The 18,868-nt window shown below is 42.6% G+C and overlaps 1 long non-coding RNA gene across 1 annotated transcript in view; it reads left to right on the top strand.

Moving 5' to 3' along the window:
• The first annotated feature begins 1,371 nt into the window (after positions 1-1,371).
• LOC105532015 overlaps positions 1,372-18,868 on the top strand; it is a 33,562-nt gene continuing 16,065 nt past the window's right edge. The window contains exons 1-2 of the long non-coding RNA XR_001004898.1: positions 1,372-1,413; positions 2,851-2,919. This is a non-coding gene — a long non-coding RNA (uncharacterized LOC105532015). The remainder of the gene's footprint in view (positions 1,414-2,850; positions 2,920-18,868) is intronic.

Genomic DNA, 18,868 nt, shown 5'->3' with positions numbered 1-18,868 from the left:
CAGGAGAATGGCGTAAACCTGGGAGGCGGAGCTTGCAGTGAGCTGAGATCTGGCCACTGCACTCCAGCCTGGGCGACAGAGCTAGACTCCGTCTCAAAAAAAAGAAGAACTATAGAGTAACTCTAAAATAACGGAATTTGGGAACATTTAAAAGGAAGCATTGTTTTTTGAATGAAATCCTGAAAAGTTTGAAGTAAATAATTATTGGTTAGGTTCTTGGTGATAATTTCAGGACAGAAAATTGGCCTTAAGGAAGCATAATTTCTTTTTATTTTTTTTGAGATGGAGTCTTGCTCTGTTGCCCAGACTGGAGCGCAGTGGCACCATCTTAGCTCAGTACAGCCTCTGCCTCCTGGGTTCAAGCAATTCTCCTGTCTCAGCCTCCTGAGTAGCTGGGACTACAGGTGCATGCCACCACGCCCTGCTAATTTTTGTTTTTTTAGTAGAGATGGGATTTCACCATATTGGTCAGGCTGGTCTAGAACGCCTGACTTCAGGTGATCCACCTGCCTTGGCCTCCCAAAGTGCTGGGATTACAGGCGTGAGCCACTGCACCCGGCCCAGGAGCCAAAGTTTCAACTCGTGATAGTAGTTCTTGTTTGTCCAGATGTGATCTCTTTTTTAAGAGCTTTAGAGAGATGCAATTTATATGATGTAACAATTCATCCATTTAAAGGTATATAATTCATTATTCCATAGTATATTCACAGGGTTGTGCAGCCATCATCACCGTGCTTATCACCCCAAAAAGAAACTGTGCCCATTAGCAGATATCCTCCTTTACCTCTCCCTGCCCAGCCCTAAGCAGCCGCTTAGTTTTTTTCTCCATGGAAATTTGCCTTCATATGAATGAATTCATATAGTATATTGTCTTTAGTGACTGGATTCTTTCGCTTAGCATAGTTTTCAAGGTTCACTTATGTTGTAGCATGTATCTCTATTCATTTTTATTATTTAATAATATTACATTGTATGGATATACTATACTTAATTTAGCCAGTCATCAAGTTGATGGGTGTTTTTCTTTAACTTTTTGTCTAATATGAATAATGCTGCTGTGAACATTTATGTACAAGTTTTTGTGTAATTATATGTTTTCGTTTTCTCTTGGCTGTATACTAGCAGTGGAATTGTGGGATCATACATAACTGTATTTACCTTTTGAGAAACTGCCAAACTGTTTTCCAGAGCAACTGTACCGTTTTATGTTCCTGCTAGCAGTTAATGCAGACATGATTGCTAGATGGAATTTCTGCCTTTTCTTTGTCATCATAGGATAAAGGGGGTGTGTCCTGTATACAGTTTTTATGTTGCCTAATTTGACTTGAAGACTGTCGGCTTTTATGACTTTTAAAAATATTAAATAAAATTTTGTTTACTTCCTTAGGTCTGTCATCTGATAACAAACCTATGGTAAGAAATCTTTTTTTATTTCTTACACACCCAGATCTTAATTCTGTATAGCTAACTTTAGAGACTCCTCACCAGATTAGAAGAAACGCTGAGAACATTAATTTGTTGACTGTTTTCAGTATAATGTTATATGTCCTGAATTTAAAAAATTGTTGGAGATACTGAGAGGTCAGGAAAATTGTCACATGTTCAGTTACTGCAGACGTCTTTCTTCCTACCACTCTTTTCGAAAGTAAGAATAGATTTTGTTAGCTAGAGAACAACCCGTGTATGTAACTCTTTGTTTTATGGTACTGAATCCTTGTCCAATGGCCTTAGATAATGTCTAATTCATAATTACCACAAGAGAATCTGTGGAAGCAATTTAGGAGTTCTGTTTGTAGATAGTGCTTTTTTTTTTTTTTTTTTTTTAATTTTTTAAATACTATCCATGAAATGTGAAATCATAGTAAAGAATGGTAGAATAAAATGGCTTTCTGGACCGTTGTTACTAGTCAGCATATTTTAAGAATGGTAACGAATACTGTGGTTAGAATCAGCTTTATGAAATCCTGCTTTAGGGGTTGCTGCTTAATATTGTAAGTTAAGGTTTAATATTATTAATGAAAATTTCCTATTCTTTTTTTTTTTTTTAAGATGGAGTTTCATTCTTGTTGCCCAGGCTGGAGTGCAATGGTGCAGTCTCAGCTTACTACAACCTCTGCCTCCTAGGTTCAAGGAATTATTCTGCCTCAGCCTCCCAAGTAGCTGGGATTACAGGTGCCCCCCCACCATGCCTGGCTAATTTTTGTATTTTTAGTAGAGACGGGGTTTCACCATGTTGGCCAGGCTGGTCTCGAACTCCTGACCTCAGGTGATCTGCCCACCTCAGCCTCCCAAACTGCTGGGATTACAGGCATGAGCCACCGCACCGGCCCTAAATAATTCTTACAATAGTAATGAGTCCATGTACCAAGGTTTCCAAGAAAGAGGAGGGAAGAGAATCGAGTGGGTAGTGGTTGTAGATTGTCTTCTGAAAAAGGTGCTTCTGTGATGGTTTCTCTTTGCTTGGAGACAGATTTAAGAAATACTTGCAGAGACGATATGAGAATTAATGATTTTGGATTGAGAATGGTAGACTTGTTTGGAGGTGATGATTTAGACATGTGTTTGCTTTCTCCAGCAGTGTTTGCCTTCCCTTGATCTTAAGCCCTCCTTAGGCTATTGACACCTGTGATAAATGCAGGAGGCAGGACTGAATGTTTCACTGCATTCCAGAGGAGGCCTTTTAATAATCAGTGGACTGGACAGTTGCTGCTTAGTTTTCTTATTTTTCTCATAGGGTATCTTTCATGTTATAGGCTTGTTTGAACTCTTAGCTTCAGACTATAGTTTCTGCATTTTTTGTTTTCTGTTTTGATTTTTTGAAACTGTGTTCTTTCCCCCATGTTTTTATAGGTTAACTTGGATAAGCTGAAGGAAAGAGCTCAAAGATTTGGTTTGAATGTCTCTTCAATCTCCAGAAAGGTAATGTAGGTTCGATGGAAGTAATGTTTTCGTGACATTAGAGCAGCTTATGGGAACTACGTAGTCTGGAAATGACCCTCCTGAGAATGTAACTGGCTACAAAGCATTTCATTTCACATACTCGTTTGACTGTCACCTCCTCTCGCTGGCTCTTGATTATATTATAGGAATTATTTCACAAGCCGATTTCTTTTTCCCGTGGATTGTTTTCATAGCTTTCACCCAGGCTGCTAGAGCATGGTCTATATTTCTTTTCTTTCTTTTTTTTTTTCCCTTTGAGACAGGGTCATTCTGTTGCCAGACTGGAGTGCAGTGGTATGATCATGGCTCACTGCAGGCTTGACCTCTTTGGGCTCAGGTGATCCTCCCATGTCAGCCTCTTACGTAGCTAAAACTGCGGCGCGTGCCACCATGCCCAGCTAATTTTTTTCTATTTTTGGTAGAGACGAGATTTTGCTATGTTACACAAGCTGGTCTCGAACTCCTGGGCCTAAGGGATCCACCCACTTCTGCCTCCCAGAGTGCTGGGATTACAGGCGTGAGCCATTGCACCCAGCCTGAGTATGGTCTATATTTCTGTTGGTTAAGATGTTGAATTCAGTGAAGTTAAAACTTATTACAACTACTTTAACTTTGATAATAGGCATAATGGGAATTAAATAATCAGGAGAAGATAGTCTTGTTTTTAGGTCAGAAGTACTTAGAAATAAAACTTGGAGGATTGGTGGAACAAAAATAAAAAAGTTAACTCATTCTTTATGCCCCTGTGCTAACTGATGTTATTTACTTTATTAAGCAAGATGACTTTGTTTACTTCATGCTGTGTGGGATGATTGGTTCCCCAGGGCATAGTTGCCTTTGTAGTTTTGCTAGGCACATTGGATAAAATGATAAGGATTTTTCTATTTGCCTAGAGCAGGTGATCTCTTAATCTTTGTTGTTTAGAACAGAAACGTGTTTCTTGGTTGTCAAAGTGGTGGCAGGGTATTTGAAACCAGAAAAACCATCATTTAAGAAAAAAATCGGCCGGGCATAGTGGCTCACGCGTGTAATCCTAGCACTTTGGGAAGCCGAGGCGGGCGGATCACCTGAGGTCAGGAGTTCGAGACCAGGCTGGCCAACATGGTGAAACCCTGTCTCTACTAAAACTACAAAAATTAGCCGGGCGTGGTGGCACATGCCTTAATCCCAGCTACTTGGGAGACTGAGGCAGGAGAATCACTTGAACCCCGGAGGCGGAGGTTGTAGTGAGCCGAGATCATGCTTCTGTACTCCAGCCTGGGCAACAGAGTGAGACTCCGTCTCAAAAAAAAGAAAAAAATCATTATTTCCAACTCAGCATAAAAGTATTTAGCTCTCTAGAAAGCCATTGGAAGAAACTTATCTGACATTGGTTATATGTTTTGCTTAGTAAAAAAACTAAACACTAAAAGTAATCATTATTGTGCCACTATGGAACACTTGTGTACAACTTTGTTCCATCTTCCATTTAGGTTAACTTTTTTTTTTTTCCCAATCTCTTTTGAGACAGGTTCTCACTCTGTCACCCAGGCTGCAGTGCAGTAGCATGATCACAGCTCATTGCAGCCTCCATTTCCCAGGCTCGAGCAAGCCTCCCACCTCAGCCTCCTGAGTAGATGGGACCACAGACGTGTGCCACCATGCCTGGCTAGTTTTTTGAATTTTTTTTTAAGAGACGAGGTCTCCCTGTGTTGCCTAGCTGGTCTCGAACTTCTGGCCTCAAGCCATGCTCCTGCCTTGGCCTCCCAAAATGCGGGACTATAGGTGTAAGCCACTGCACCTGGCCTGGGTTATCATTTTTTATATTAACCAGAAATATAGCATCAGGTCCGTGTGCCTAGCATGATGCTGAGACCATCTATGCTCAGTGGGAATACTTGCTCATTTATGTGAAGTAAGAAAAAATTTGGAGTTGAGAGGCAGAGTATGTGATTCTTAAGCCACATGCACCTTAATTGGGAAGGGCTGTTATAAACCAAAGGTCACTTGTGTTGTGCCAGATGGCCAAGGGGAAGGATGCCTTGGATCTGTGGCCCTAGTTCTCGTCTGTCTTCTCCTCTTTTATATGAGGGCTAGATGTCTGAGAACCCCAGCAGTAAAAATTCACTCCATCTTCTAAGGAATTGTCTGTGTTCCTTCAGAATCTACAAAATTGAACATCATCTCTCTTACTACATAGCTCATAACTCCTACTACACATTGCTGAGAAGAATTTGTCCATGAATGCTATACTATATACCTGTGTTATTTTTATAGTATTTCATTACAGGAATAGCAGGTCTTTCTCTTCCCTTCCCTAGACTTTTTCTCTTTCTTTGACCTTTTTTCATTTTTAATCCACAGGAGACTGAGTAAAACAGATACATATATTAACTTTGTGACTTTGAGCAAATTACTGAACTTCTTTGATCCTCATCTGTAAGACTTAGAGCAATACCTAGCAACCTGATTGGGAAGAGTGAATAATTGGATACAGGGCCAGGTGCAATGTCTTATGCCTGAAATCCCATGATTTTGGGAGGCTGAGGTAGGAGGATTAATTGAGCCCAGGAGTTTGAGGCTGCAGTGAGCCATGATAGTGACACTGCACTCCAGCCTGGGTCTCTTTTTTTTCTTTTTTCCTGAGACAGGGTCTTGTTCTGTCACCCAGGCAGTGCAGTGGTGCAGTGGTGCGATCTCAGCTCACTACAACCTCTGCCTCCTGGGTTCAAGTGATTTTTCCCACCTCAACCTCCTGAGTAGCTGAGAATATGGGAGTGCGCCACCACACCCAGCTAATTTTGCATTTTTAGTAAAGATGGAGTTTCTCCATATTGTCCAAGCTGGTCTCAAACTTTTGGTCTCAAGTGATCCACCCACCTTGGCTTCCCAAAGTGCTGGGATTACAGGCGTGAGCCACTGCACATGGCCTAGACTCTGTCTTTAAAAATAAAAATTGTATACAGTATTCGAAATTACCTAACAGTGCTACTTTGACCCTCAATAAATGTTGGTTTTCTTCCTTTTTTTTAGTTCAGTTCTGTTGGTAAATTGCCTTTATGGCCTTAAAATTGAGTCAATTAACTTGACTCAATTTTAGTTTTTGTTGATCATTGATAAGATTTCAGCACCCATTTTAAGTCTCTGGAGGGTTGTAATACAATAATGGTAATTGGCAGAACTCTGGCTCTGAGCTTCCTTCTCTAATAACATTGATTGCCAATATGTATAGCATATTTTTTTATTTGCGTATGTGCTAGAGTAGTGCTTCTGAAATTATCTGTGGCAAAAAACTAGTTTAAAAATTTTTTTGATTATTGCAGAGTGATAACTTTTATAAAATGCAATTAAAATGTTACAACAGTATTAAATTATTCTGAAAGTTTCTTAACATTTTCAATTTCTGGACCTTTACACACTGGTAAGAAACAGTTTGGAGACTAGCACCAGGAGGCAGACTATATTTTAAGTAGCACTTTAGTAGCATATGTATGGTTTCTAGGGACTACTTTACTTGGAGATTTGTGACCTTTTGAGATGTCCTCTTTGAGTATAGGCCCCATTTACATTGGTTATAAGTCTTGATTTTCAGAACCATCCTAATTTGAACAGTTTGGTCTGTTTTGTCCCGTAAAGCATCACAGTGTCCCAGAAATGCTGATGTTTTGCTGTCTACACCAGCACTGTCCAATAAAACTTATTTTACAAAGCCATTTGTGGCTAGTGGCTACTGTATTGGACAACTCATATCTAGCTTATATCTCCCACACAGCTTTCATACTTGGAAGTGGCATAGAAATTACTTGTCAGACCATATACTTGCACCACTGTTAATCTGTAGCTGAGAATTTTTTTTAATAATTGTAGAAAATATAAACAGTTTCAGAGTAAATCTATGAAAGGAAAGAAGTTGGAGGAAAAGGAGTAAGACATAAGAAAAGTAAGGATTCTTTTTTTCTAGAACTTAGTGTTCTAGTGAACAGTTCCACATCTTGGAATTGCAGCTGGGTACATTGTCTGGTGAGAATTGGCTAGTTCTTGTGCTTAACTATTTATCACCAGAATGAGTTGTTACCTAGTGTTTGGTTGGTTGGCAGAGGTTAGTGACTTAGTTAAGTTTGTGTTTATGGAACTGCCAGATGAGCATACTTTTGTCCACTTCATCCTGGGATTCTGGGTTCCAGTGTAACCTTTGATATAATTTGGTCACTTGTCTTTTAAGTTGTGTAATTCTCTAGGCACGGATTTTATTCAGTTAGATGTGGTACACATAGTGGCAGTGGTAATGTAGCCTCTTCTCCTAGTATTCTAAGCAAGACAATGAAAAACCCACTTTTTGTCATCTCTGTTGCGTGGGGTTTGTCTGCTTGATCCAACTTATGTCCCTGCTTGCTTGCTGATTTCTCTTTAGTGGACTTGGCTACTGATCAGTGTAGTATATGAATAAAGAGGAAGTATGTGAGAGCAAATGAGCTGTGGATTGAATAATGTTTATGATCGATTTCTTTTTTTCTTTTTTTTTAGAGATAGGGTCTCATATGTTGCCCAGGCTGGTCTCCAATTCCTGGGCTCAACTGATCCTTCTGCCTCAGCCTCCCAAAGTGCTGGGATTACAGGTGTTAGCCACTGTGCCCAGCCTATATTTTTATTTATTTATTTTTTTATTGTCACCATCTGCTCATCTCCTCTTCATATTTTAGATTTATGGCTTGAGCATATTACAGATTTAAGGAATCTGAGTCTCTGCTATTTTTCCTAGGCTGACTTTTGCATGACTATTTATATATTTCAGTTTTTAGCTCCACTAGTGTACTATACACATATCAGGCACTACACAGAAATGTAAAGAAATCTCTCTCCCACCTCCCCCCAGCCTCCCCTAAATCATCATCTCCTTTTCCCTCTGCCCAAGAAAAGTCTGTTTGTTCATGTTTCCAGCTTAAGTCTCAGTGAATAGAATCTCACTGGTTTAGACTAATGGAAAGTGACAAGGCGAAGAATGGCATTGGCATTTACAGAAATTTTTTTTTTTTTTTTTTTTGGTGAGACGGAGTCTTGCTCTGTCGCCCAGGCTGGGTGCGGTGGCGCGATCTCCACTCACTGCAAGCTCCGCCTCCTGGATTCACGCCATTCTCCTGCCTCAGCCTCCCCTGTGGCTGGGACTACAGGCGCCTGCCACCGCGCTCGGCTAATTTTTGTATTTTTAGTAGAGACAGGGTTTCACCGTGTTAGTCAGGATGGTCTCGATCTCCTGACCTCGTGATCCGCCCATCTCGGCCTTCCAAAGTGCTGGGATTACGGGCGTGAGCCACCGCGCCCGGCTACAGAAATTTTTTACCCAAGAGGCTATAAATTGTCCCCTTCAACCCTTTGGACTGTTTGAGGATAGAGTGGCATGGCTTTTCTCATAAGTCTCATGGTGACAATGAACTAACAAACCTCCCACCCCCCTCAAACAAAACAAAACAAAACAAAACTCAGATAAATAACATGTAGGTGGTTTGCTCTCATTGATCACCAGCTAGTTTTTCTGTCTTGTGCTTGACTGGTTGTTTTTCCTCTCTCTGTTTCCCGTGCCTCCCAAGTGTTTGGGTCAGTGCCGTTGGTGAAGGACAGAACTTAGCCTGGCACATAGGAAACCATTTTTATTTTTCTTTTAAGACAGGGTCTAACTCTGTCACCCGGGCTGGAGTGCAGTGACGCAATGATAGCTCACTGCAGCCTCAGCCTCCTAGGGTCAAGTGATCCTTCCGCCTCAGCCTCCTGAGTAGCTGGGACTACAGGTGTGCGCCACCACACCCAGCTAATTTTAGTATTTTTTTGTAGAGATGGGGTTTCACCATGTTGCCCAGGCTGGTCTTTTTGAACTCCTAGACTCAAGCAGTCTTCCAGCCTCAGCCTCCCAAAGTGCTGAGATTACAACCATAAGCTACTGTGACTGGAAACTCATCTTCGAAAGGAGTTTGAAGCCTGGGCAACATAATGAGACCCTGTCTTCTATAAAAAGTAAAAACAAATTAGCCAGGTGCAGTGTGGCACATGCCTCTGGTCCCAGCTACTTAGGAGACTTAGGAGGGAGGATTGCTTCGGCCTAGGAGGTCAAGACTGCAGTGAGCCATGTTCATATCACTGCATGCCAGCCTGAGTGATGGAGCGAGACCCCATCTCCATAAAAAATTTTAAAAAAGAAAAGAATGGGAGATGGATAGAGGGAATAAAGCCAGCTCAGTTAATATATTTGTAGTCAAGGGATATTAGTTTTGGTAAAAACCGGGCTTAGTGCTGTAGTATTAACTGCTGTGCTAATTTGAGTGGATTGTTTTGTATTTTTCAAACATTGGCACCTCGGGAAGGAGGAACTTGGTACTTTAGGACATTATAGGAAATCCATCTACATGAGTATTTAAAAAACAAAACAAGTCTAATCCCAGGCACTAAGCAGAAAACTGGAATGTGGTTGATACTCTTTTCTTTCCCCAGGAATGTGAGGGCGGTATATGTTACTGATTCTTGGTTACTAGTAGAAGGTACAAGCATCTTATATCATTATTGACCTTAGTACATCTTCCTTTTTTATGTATTAGAATAGTACCAGGATTTTTCTACTTCCAGCCCTTCATATAGGTAACTGTCCTAAAGAGTTATCTCAGCCGGGCGCAGTGGCTCACGCCTGTAATCTCAGCACTTTGGGAGGCCGAGGCGGGCGATCACAAGGTCAGGAGATTGAGACCATCCTGGCTAACATGGTGAAACCCCGTCTCTACCAAAAATACAAAAATTAGCCGGGCATGGTGGCGGGCGCCTGTAGTGCCAGCTACTCGGGAGGCTGAGGCAGGAGAATGGTGGGAACCTGGGGAGGTGGGGCTTACAGGGAGCCGAGTTCGCACCACTGCACTCCAGCCTGGGCGACAGAGCGAGACTGCATATCCAAAAAAAAAGAGTTATCTTAAGTCCAGTAAACCCTGAAGGGTACTTTTCCCAGGTTTATGATTTTTGCCACGCTTATTTCCTGATGGATATGATCTGTGTTAACACAGTGTCACAATATAAAAAGTTTAGGCTGGGCACAGAGGTTCACACCTATAATCCTAGCTCTAGTACTTTGAAGTATCACTTGATCCCAGGAGTTCGAGACCAGCCTGGGCAACATAATAAGATCCTATCTCTACAAAAAATAAAAATAGCCAGGTATGGTGGTGAGTGCCTGTAGTCCCAGCTTCTTGAAAGGCTGAGGTGGAAGCATTGCTTGAGTCCAAGAGGTCAAGGCTGCAGTAAGCCATGATGGCATCACTGCACTTTAGCCTAGGAAACAGAGCAAGACCCTATCTGAACAACAAAAAAAAGAATATAAAAAGGTTGAAAGTAGCCGGGCGTGGTGGCTCAAGCCTGTAATCCCAGCACTTTGGGAGGCCGAGACGGGTGGATCACAAGGTCAGGAGATCGAGACCATCCTGGCTAACAGGGTGAAACCCCATCTCTACTAAAAAATACAAAAAAAAAAACTAGCCGGGCAAAGTGGCGGGTGCCTGTAAGTCCCACCTACTCGGGAGGCTGAGGCAGGAGAATGGCCTGAACCCGAGAGGAGGAGCTTGCAGTGAGCTGAGATCCGGCCACTGCACTCCAGCCTGGGTGACAGAGCAAGACTCCGTCTCAAAAAAAAAAAAAAAAAGGTTGAAAGTAGACTGTGCCTCTACTGACTTCTTCATGAGGCTGGTGACTAGAATGTTCTTGGGTAGCTGCAGTGATCATTTTCATGAACCTTTTGTATTACATTTTTTATCACCATTGGTAGGAGATGAACCACTTCACAGTAAGTGAGATATTGGATGTGCCTTTTTGTTTGTTTGTTTGTTTGTTTGGTTTTTGAGATGGAGTTTCGCTCTTTTGCCCAGGCTGAAGCGCAGTGATGCAATCTCAGCTCAGTGCAACCTCTGCCTTCCGGTTTTAAGCGATTCTCCTGCCTCAGCCTCCCAAGTAGCTGGGATTACAGGCACCTGCCACCATGCCTGGCTAATTTTTGTATTTTTAGTAGAGATAGGGTTTTGCCATGTTGGCCAGGCTGGTCTCGAACTCGTGACTTCGTGATCTGCCCGCCTTGGCCTCCCAAAGGGACCTGCCTTGTTTGTTAGGAGCTTGTCACTTAACTGTATTGAGGTACCAAAGAGGAAGTTGAGACAAAGTCAATTCAAAGTACAGACGGGCACCAGTCTTCTAGCATACAGATTTCATTGTAGCTAACTAACGGCATGCTGTTCTCAATTCACTCTCTGGAAGGCCTGTTGTATTCTATCTTCTATTCTCCCACCATCTGAAATAAGTGAAGAAATATTTTTTGTTCCTTTGCTTCAGTGCTGGGTTTTGGTGTACAGGTTAGCCATTGGGATGTGGAAAGATGAAAGAAGTTCATACAGCAGTCCTCCCTTACCTGTGGTTGTGCTTTCTGTTGTTTCCGTTACCCTCAGTCAACCACAGTCCTAAAATATTACATGGAAAATTCCAGAAACAAACAGTTTATAAGTTTTAAATTGCACACTGTTCTGAGTAGCATGATAAAATCTTGCCATGTCCTGCTCAGGTACATGAATCATCCTCTTGTCCAGCATATCCCTACTACTTCCCCATTAGAGCAATGCTTGTGTTGAAGTAACTGTTATTTTACTTAATATTGGCCCTAATGCGCAAGAGTAGTGATGCTGGCATATTGTTGTAATTTTTTTTTTTTTTTTTTTTTTGAGACAGAGTTTTGCACTTGTTGCCCAGGCTGGAGTGCAGTGGCGTGATCTTGGATCACTGCAACCTCTGCCTCCTGGGTTCCGGTGATTCTCCTGCTTCAGCCTCCCAAGTAGCTGGGATTACAGGCATGTGCCACTGTACCCAGCTAGTTTTTTATTTTATTTTTATTTATTTATTTATTTTTTGAGATAGAGTTGCTCTGTCACCCAGGCTGGATGGAGTGCAGTGGCACAATCTCAGCTCACTGCAACCTCCGCCTCCTGGGTTCTAGCAATTCTCCTGCCTCAGCCTCCCGAATAGCTGGGATTGCAGGCATGTGCCACTATGCCCGGCTAATTTTTTTTGTATTTTTAGTGGAGATGGGGTTTCACTATATTAGCCAGGCTGGTCTCGAACTTCTGACCTTGTGATCTGCCCACCTTAGCCTCCCAAAGTGCTGGGATTACAGGCATGAGCTACTGCGCCTGGCCTTATTTATTTATTTATTTATTTAGAGACAAGGTTTTGCTCTGTCACCCAGGCTGGAGTGCAGTGGCATGATCACAGCTCACTGCAGCCTCCACCTCCCGGGCTTAAGTGACCCTCCCACCTCAGCCTCATGAGTAGCTGGGACTACAGGTACACACCAACACGCCCAGCCAATTTTTAAATTTTTTTGTAGATACAGGGTCTCACTATGTTACCCAAGCTGGTCTCAAACTCCTGGGCCCAGGTGATCCTCCCGCCTTGGTCTCCCAAAGTGCTGGGATTACAGGGTTGGGCTACCATGCCTGGCCTGTTCTATTTCATTATTGCTGTTAATCTCTTATTGTGTCTAATTTAAAAATTAAAATTGCAGGTAAAAACAGTATGTATAGAGTTTGGTACTATTTGAGGCTTCAGAGGGTTTTGGAATGTATCCCTCTTGTATAAGAGGGACTACTATACTATGGTTTTAGAAGTTGGTCACCAGCCTTCTCAGAGGGTCTGTAATTAGGATTTGTTTGTTTAAGTATGGCTGTATAAACCTTTTCCAAAGGAAGAATGATGGGGCCATGCATAAGATATTACCAACATGGAACTTTATAAACCTAAGGAACCATAAGCTATGGTGAAGAGTTTGGTAGAGTATCTTTAAAGGAAGTAGTGGTAGAAGAATTAGATCCCAGAATAAGTTGGAAAAGTAGCCTGCTTAGTAAATTTGGGTTCTATTCAGATATACTCAAGCAGCAGTGCCTAGGCTTGGTGTAAAATTTAATTCTCCATTTCTCTTTCTTATACAGCCATGGGACCAAGAAAAACGCAGATAGTAGACTTGTAAGTGGAAAAAACAAAACTAAATGTAGGCCCCTCAGCCACTGATACCTCACTGATCAAGAGCTTTTGGGGGAATTTCCCCGCTCCTTCATCCTAGGTTATTTCAATAACTGTTCTTTTCAACTTAGATTAACCACCAAGAAAAGAAGATTACTCTATGGTAGATAGAGATAGCAATTGAGAGAGTGGATATCTTAGAAGATAAATTTCAGGAAAAGCTAAAACTCAACCTCATAGTCTTCAGGATTTCTTAGATAACATTTCTTGGAGTTTTTTGTTTTGTTTTGTTTTGTTTAGTTTTTTGTTTTTTTGTGTGTTTTGTTTTGTTTTGTTTTGCTTTGCTTTTTGAGACAGTCTCACCCTGTGCCCCAGGCTGGAGTGCAATGGCATTATCTTGGCTCACAGCAACCTCCGCCTCTCAGGTTCAAGTGATTCTCCTGCCTCAGCCTCCCGAGTAGCTTGGATTACAGGTGCGTGCCACCACGGCCGGCTAATTTTTTGTATCTTTAGTAGAGACAGGGTTTCACCATGTTGGCCAGGCTGGTCTTGAACTCCTGATCTCATGATCTGCTGGCCTCGGCCTCCCGAAGTGCTGGGCTTACAGGCGTGAACTACAGCGCCTGGCCTCTTGGAACATTTTTAAGACTAAACAAATGTTTAACCACTCTTTTACATTCCCTTTTCATTCATAATACTTTGAAAATAAATATTGGGCCTTTTCAAGGAGAGATACAATGTGTAATCCTATATCTGTTTTCTTCTTCTCTGTCTCCTCCCCTTTAAGATAAAAAAATGCAGTACTCTTCCCCACCCTCCCAGTGGAACAAACTTTGAGAGAGTGGTAAAAGGAGCTGTTTAAAGGGGAAACAGGCCAGCACAGTGACTCAAACCTATAATCTCAGCACTTTGAGAGGCCGAGGCGGGTGGATCACCTCAGGTCAGGAGTTTGAGACCAGCCTGGCCAACATGTGAAACCCCATCTCTAGTAAAAATACAAAAATTAGCTGGGTATGGTGGCTCACGCCTGTAGTCCCAACTACTCAGGAGGCTGAATCACGAGAATTGCTTGAACCCTGGAGGTGGAGGTCTCAGTGAGCTGAGATTATGCCACCGCACTCCAGCCTGTGCAACTGAGAGAGACTTGGTCTCAAAAATAATATTAAGAAAAATAGGCCAGGCGTGGTGGCTCATTTCTATAATCCCAGCACTTTGGGAGGCTGAGGCGGGCGGATCATGAGGTCAGGAGATCGAGATCATCCTGGCTAACACGGTGAAACCCCGACTCTACTAAAAAATACAAAAAAAAAATTAGCCAGGCGTGGTGGCAGACGCCTATAGTCCCAGCTACTCAGGAGGCTGAGGCAGGAGAATGGCGTGAACCCGGGAAGTGGAGCTTGCATTGAGTTGAGTTCACACCACCGCACTCCAGCCTGGGCAACACAGCGAGACTCCATCTCAAAAAAATAATAATAAATAAAATAAAATTTAAAAAAAATAATAATAATAAAGAGGAAACAATAGGGGAAACTCTCTGACCTCAGTTTATTCCATCATCTGGTTCTTCATCTGTCCCTGCAGAGGAACAGAACTTGTCTTTTGTCTGTAACACAAATACATCATCTCCCTCCCTTCCCAGGTTCCCCCACACCCACACGTCTCACTTCCTTTTATTATGGGTCCAGTCAGTGATGTCAATTATGTGCGCCATTCAACTGCTGTTGAACAACTTGGCTATAGGAATTTGGAAGAGCGAAGAGGCAGAATGGAATTTTTCTCTCTCCTGACTAGAGCAAGACAATGTATTCTAATTTCAACCAGAGAAGTAGGAGACGGGTTTTTCTTTGCTCAACTTCTCCTTCTACTGTCCCACTATTCCCTACAATCCTCCAACATATACTTTTTACCTAGCCAATGTATGAGGAAAAAATTGGACAAGAGATGTTAGAAGTAAAAGTTGAACATTTTAAGAGGAAAAGTTTGGGCGGGTGTAGTGGCTCACACCTGTAATCCCAGCACTTTGGAAGGTTAAGGCCGGTGGATCGTGAGGTCAGGAGATCGAGAACATCCTGGCTAACACGGAAAAACCCTGTCTCTACTAAAAATATAAAAAATTAGCAGCACGTGGTGGCATGCGCCTGTAGTCCCAGCTACTCGGGAGGCTGAGGCAGGAGAATCGCTTGAACCCGGGAGGCAGAGGTTGCAGTGAGCCTAGATCACGCCACTGCACTCCAGCCTGGGTAACAGAGCGAGACTCCGTCTCTAAAAATAAATAAATAAATAAATAAAGAGGAAAAGTCTTTAATATTTAGGGAAACAAGGTGAAATTTTTGATGCTATGTCAGCATTCATGGCTGGTGCTTTGCGCTATATTTATGGTAAACTGGGTATTTGGGAAAGTTCTGTTAGATGTTTAGACCTCCCTGAAGGTACATGGCTGAGATCATTAAGCTCTTGTACCTTTTAATTTTATGTATTTCTCTCTGATTTCATTCATTGAATTTGCACCTGAAGAACTTCAGGTAAAGAAATTTGTAGTAAGAAAAAACTCTTTTCTGCTTCCCCTGGTCAATACCCCCTCCATAATGTCTTTGCATTCCTTCGTCTAACATGTCAGAATTGATGACTTCGATAAAAGAAAAGTTTTATGCCTCTCTTTGGCCCCCTGCTCGTCTTTGCCACAAGAGTAAACACAGCCTCAAAGGGAGAGGAGTGCTGGATTCTGTTAAGTCTGTTTTACTTTTCAATATGTTCAGTTGTTTTTGCCAGCCTCTTTCTTGAGATGGGCTTATTCTCTGGGTAAGAGTTTTTTCTTTTTTCTTTTGAAAGTACCACTCTTAGTACATACGGTAAATAGTTTTAAAAATTACATTATATCTGGTTGTATATCTAATTTTGGGGTGATAGATAGTTGGCCTGGCCTTTCTGAGTGAAGCAATATCTATCCACACTCCCAGATACTCTCCCCAGCTGTGGTGAAATGTGAGCTCTCTGAATCCAAGTATACTCAGCCCTCTGTATCCATGGGTTCTACATCTGTGGATCTAAAGCATTTGGGGGGGAAAATACAACAATAAAAAATAATACAAATGAAACAGGATCATATAACAGCTATTCATGTAACATTTACATTCTATTAGTTGTAAGTACTTTGGAGATGATTTAAAGTATATAGGTGGGATGAGCGTAGGTTATATGTAAATACTGTGCTTTTTTTTTTTTTTTTTTTTTTTTAAAGATGCAGTCTCACTTTCTTGTAGAGTGCTGTGTCCCAGATCCTGGCTCACTGCAGCCTCCACCTCCTAGGCTCAAGTAACCCCACCTCATCCCCCGCAAGTAGCTGGGACCACAGGCGTGCACCACCACGCCTGGCTAATTTTATTTTGCAGAGACAAGGTCTCCCTATTTTGCCCAGGCTAGTCTCAAACTCCTGGGCTCAAGCAGTCCTCCTGCCTTTCAAAGTGCTTAGATTACAGGCGGAAGCCACTGCACCTAGCCTTATGTCATTTTGTATAAGGGACTTGAGTGCCCACAGATTTTGGTATCTGCAGGTGGGGGCAGGGGTGGTCCTGGAACCAATGCTTCTTGGATTCTGAGGGACAACTCTATATCCTTCAGAGTCTCTATGGGAGGAAATAAAGTGGTGTTGGGGAAGGAATTTTTTGGTATATGTGTATGTGATTAATTTTTTTGATAGGAAATTTTGGTTAAAGGCTCCTCATGTTGTGAGAGCTATAGCAGAATGGGAATGTTTAAAATGTATGTTAATACTTGAGAGGTTTATACATGTGGGTTCAGTTAAAATAAGATTGAACAATTATGGGATAGTTCATTTTCTTACGTACTCACCAAAGTAGCAGAGTTGCTCTTCATGACAGATAGCTAAAGGAGGTCAGATCCCATAGTATTTTGGAGATGGAGGTGGGGATGAGGCAGGACATCAAATTGGAGATACTTTAAGGGGATTACTTGGTGGTGATGTTTGTAAATTAGCAAAAACCCCATTTTTAATATAATATGAAGTCCCTTGTTAAGATCTAGAAAATTTTAACTCCTTTTTTCCTCTCCCCTTCCTTTGCTACTGTTTTTTTCATGGTTTTTTTTTTTCTTTCTTTTTTTTTTTTTGAGACAGTCTCGCTCCGTTTCCCAGGCTGGAGTGCAGTGGTGTGATCCCAGCTCACTGCAACCTCTGCCTCCTGGGTTCAAACAATTCTCCTGCCTCAGCTTCCTGAGTAGCTGGGACTACAAGTAGGCACCACCACGCCTGGCTAATTTTTGTATCTTTGGTAGAGGCCGGGTTTCACCATGTTGGCCAGGCTGGTCTCAAACTCCTGACTTCGGGTAATTCGCCTACCTCGGCCTCCTAAAGTGCTGGGATTATAGGTGTGAGCCACCATACTTGTCCATCTTTTTTTCATGTTTTTTTTTTTTTTCTTTTTTAATTTAACCTTTTAACTCCCAGAGCAGATTCTTAGGACAAAAATAGAAATGTGTGGCCGGGCGTGGTGGCTCGCGCCTGTAATCTCAGTGCTTTGGGAGGCCAAGGCAGGCAGATCACGAGGTCAGGAGGTGGAGACCATCCTGGCTAACATGGTGAAACCCTGTCTCTACTAAAAATACAAAAAAAGTTAGCCGGGTGTGGTGGCGGGCACCTGTAATCCCAGCTGTTTGGGAGGCTGAGGCAGGAGAATGGCTTGAACCTGGGAGACGGAGGTTGCAGTGAGCCAATGTTGCATCACTGCACTCCAGTTTGGGTGACAGAGCAAGACTCCACCTCCAAAAAAAAAAAAAATACAAATACAAATAGAAATGTGTTTTCAGGGTATTGTACACTTGGAGTTTGTAACAAATATTAACTCTGGAAGTCCCTAGCAGGGGAGATATGTAACTGAGAAGGAGATTATATTTGAAATACTTGATCTGGACTTTATTTTATTTATTTATTTTGAGGAGATTTCACTCTCGTCACCCAAACTGGAGTGCAGGGATGCAATCTCGGCTCACTGCAACCTCCACTTCCTGGGTTCAGTGGATTCTCCTGCCTCAACCTCCCGAGTAGCTGGGATGACAGGTGCATGCCGCCACGCGTGGCTAATTTTTGTATTTTTTTCTTTAGTAGAGACGGGGTTTCACCATGTTGGCTAGGCTGGTCTTGAACTCCTGACCTCAAAGTGATCCACCCGCCTAGGCCTCCCAAAGTCCTGGGATTACAGGTGTGAGCCACCGTGCCCAGCCCCTTGATCTTGACATTAGAAAGTAATTATTGGTAGGGAGTTTATTGGGGTATAGAGGAGGCAGTTACAGAATTTGCATATCATACCCATGCTTAGGTATGAGGTGCTTGAAAAGAAGGAGCAATTAGAAATGAACAGAGGTGGTACAGTGGCTCATGCCGATAATCCCAACACTTTGGGAGGCCAAAGTGGGAGGATTACTTGAGCCCAGGAATTGAGACCAGCCTGTGCAGTATAGTGAGACCTTGTCTCTACAAGAAAATAAACAATTAGCTGGGTGGGCTGGCATGCCTGAAGTCCCAGCTACTTGGGAGGCTGAGGTGGGAGGATTGCTTGAGCCAGGGAGGTCCAGGCTGCAGTGCGCTGTGATCGTGCCACTGCACTCCAGCCTGGGTGACAGAGCGAGAGACTGTCTCAAAAAGAAGAAAGGGCCAAGTGCAGTGTCTCATGCCTATGATCCCAGCATTTTGAGAGGCCAAGGCGGGTCGATCACTTGAGGTCAGGAGTTTGAGACCAGCCTGGCCAAGATAGTGAAACCCCGTCTCTACTAAAAATACTAAAATTAGCCGGTGTGGTGGTGGGCACCTGCAATCCCAGCTACTCAGGAGGCTGAGGCAGGAGAATCACTTGAACCTGGGAGGTGGAGGTTGCAGTGAGCAGAGATCACACCATTGCACTCCAGCCTGGGC

This window comes from Mandrillus leucophaeus, unplaced genomic scaffold (assembly GCF_000951045.1).
Source record: "Mandrillus leucophaeus isolate KB7577 unplaced genomic scaffold, Mleu.le_1.0 Scaffold927, whole genome shotgun sequence".
Lineage (NCBI taxonomy): Eukaryota > Metazoa > Chordata > Mammalia > Primates > Cercopithecidae > Mandrillus > Mandrillus leucophaeus.
This window is presented reverse-complemented; position numbering and strand designations above follow the sequence as displayed.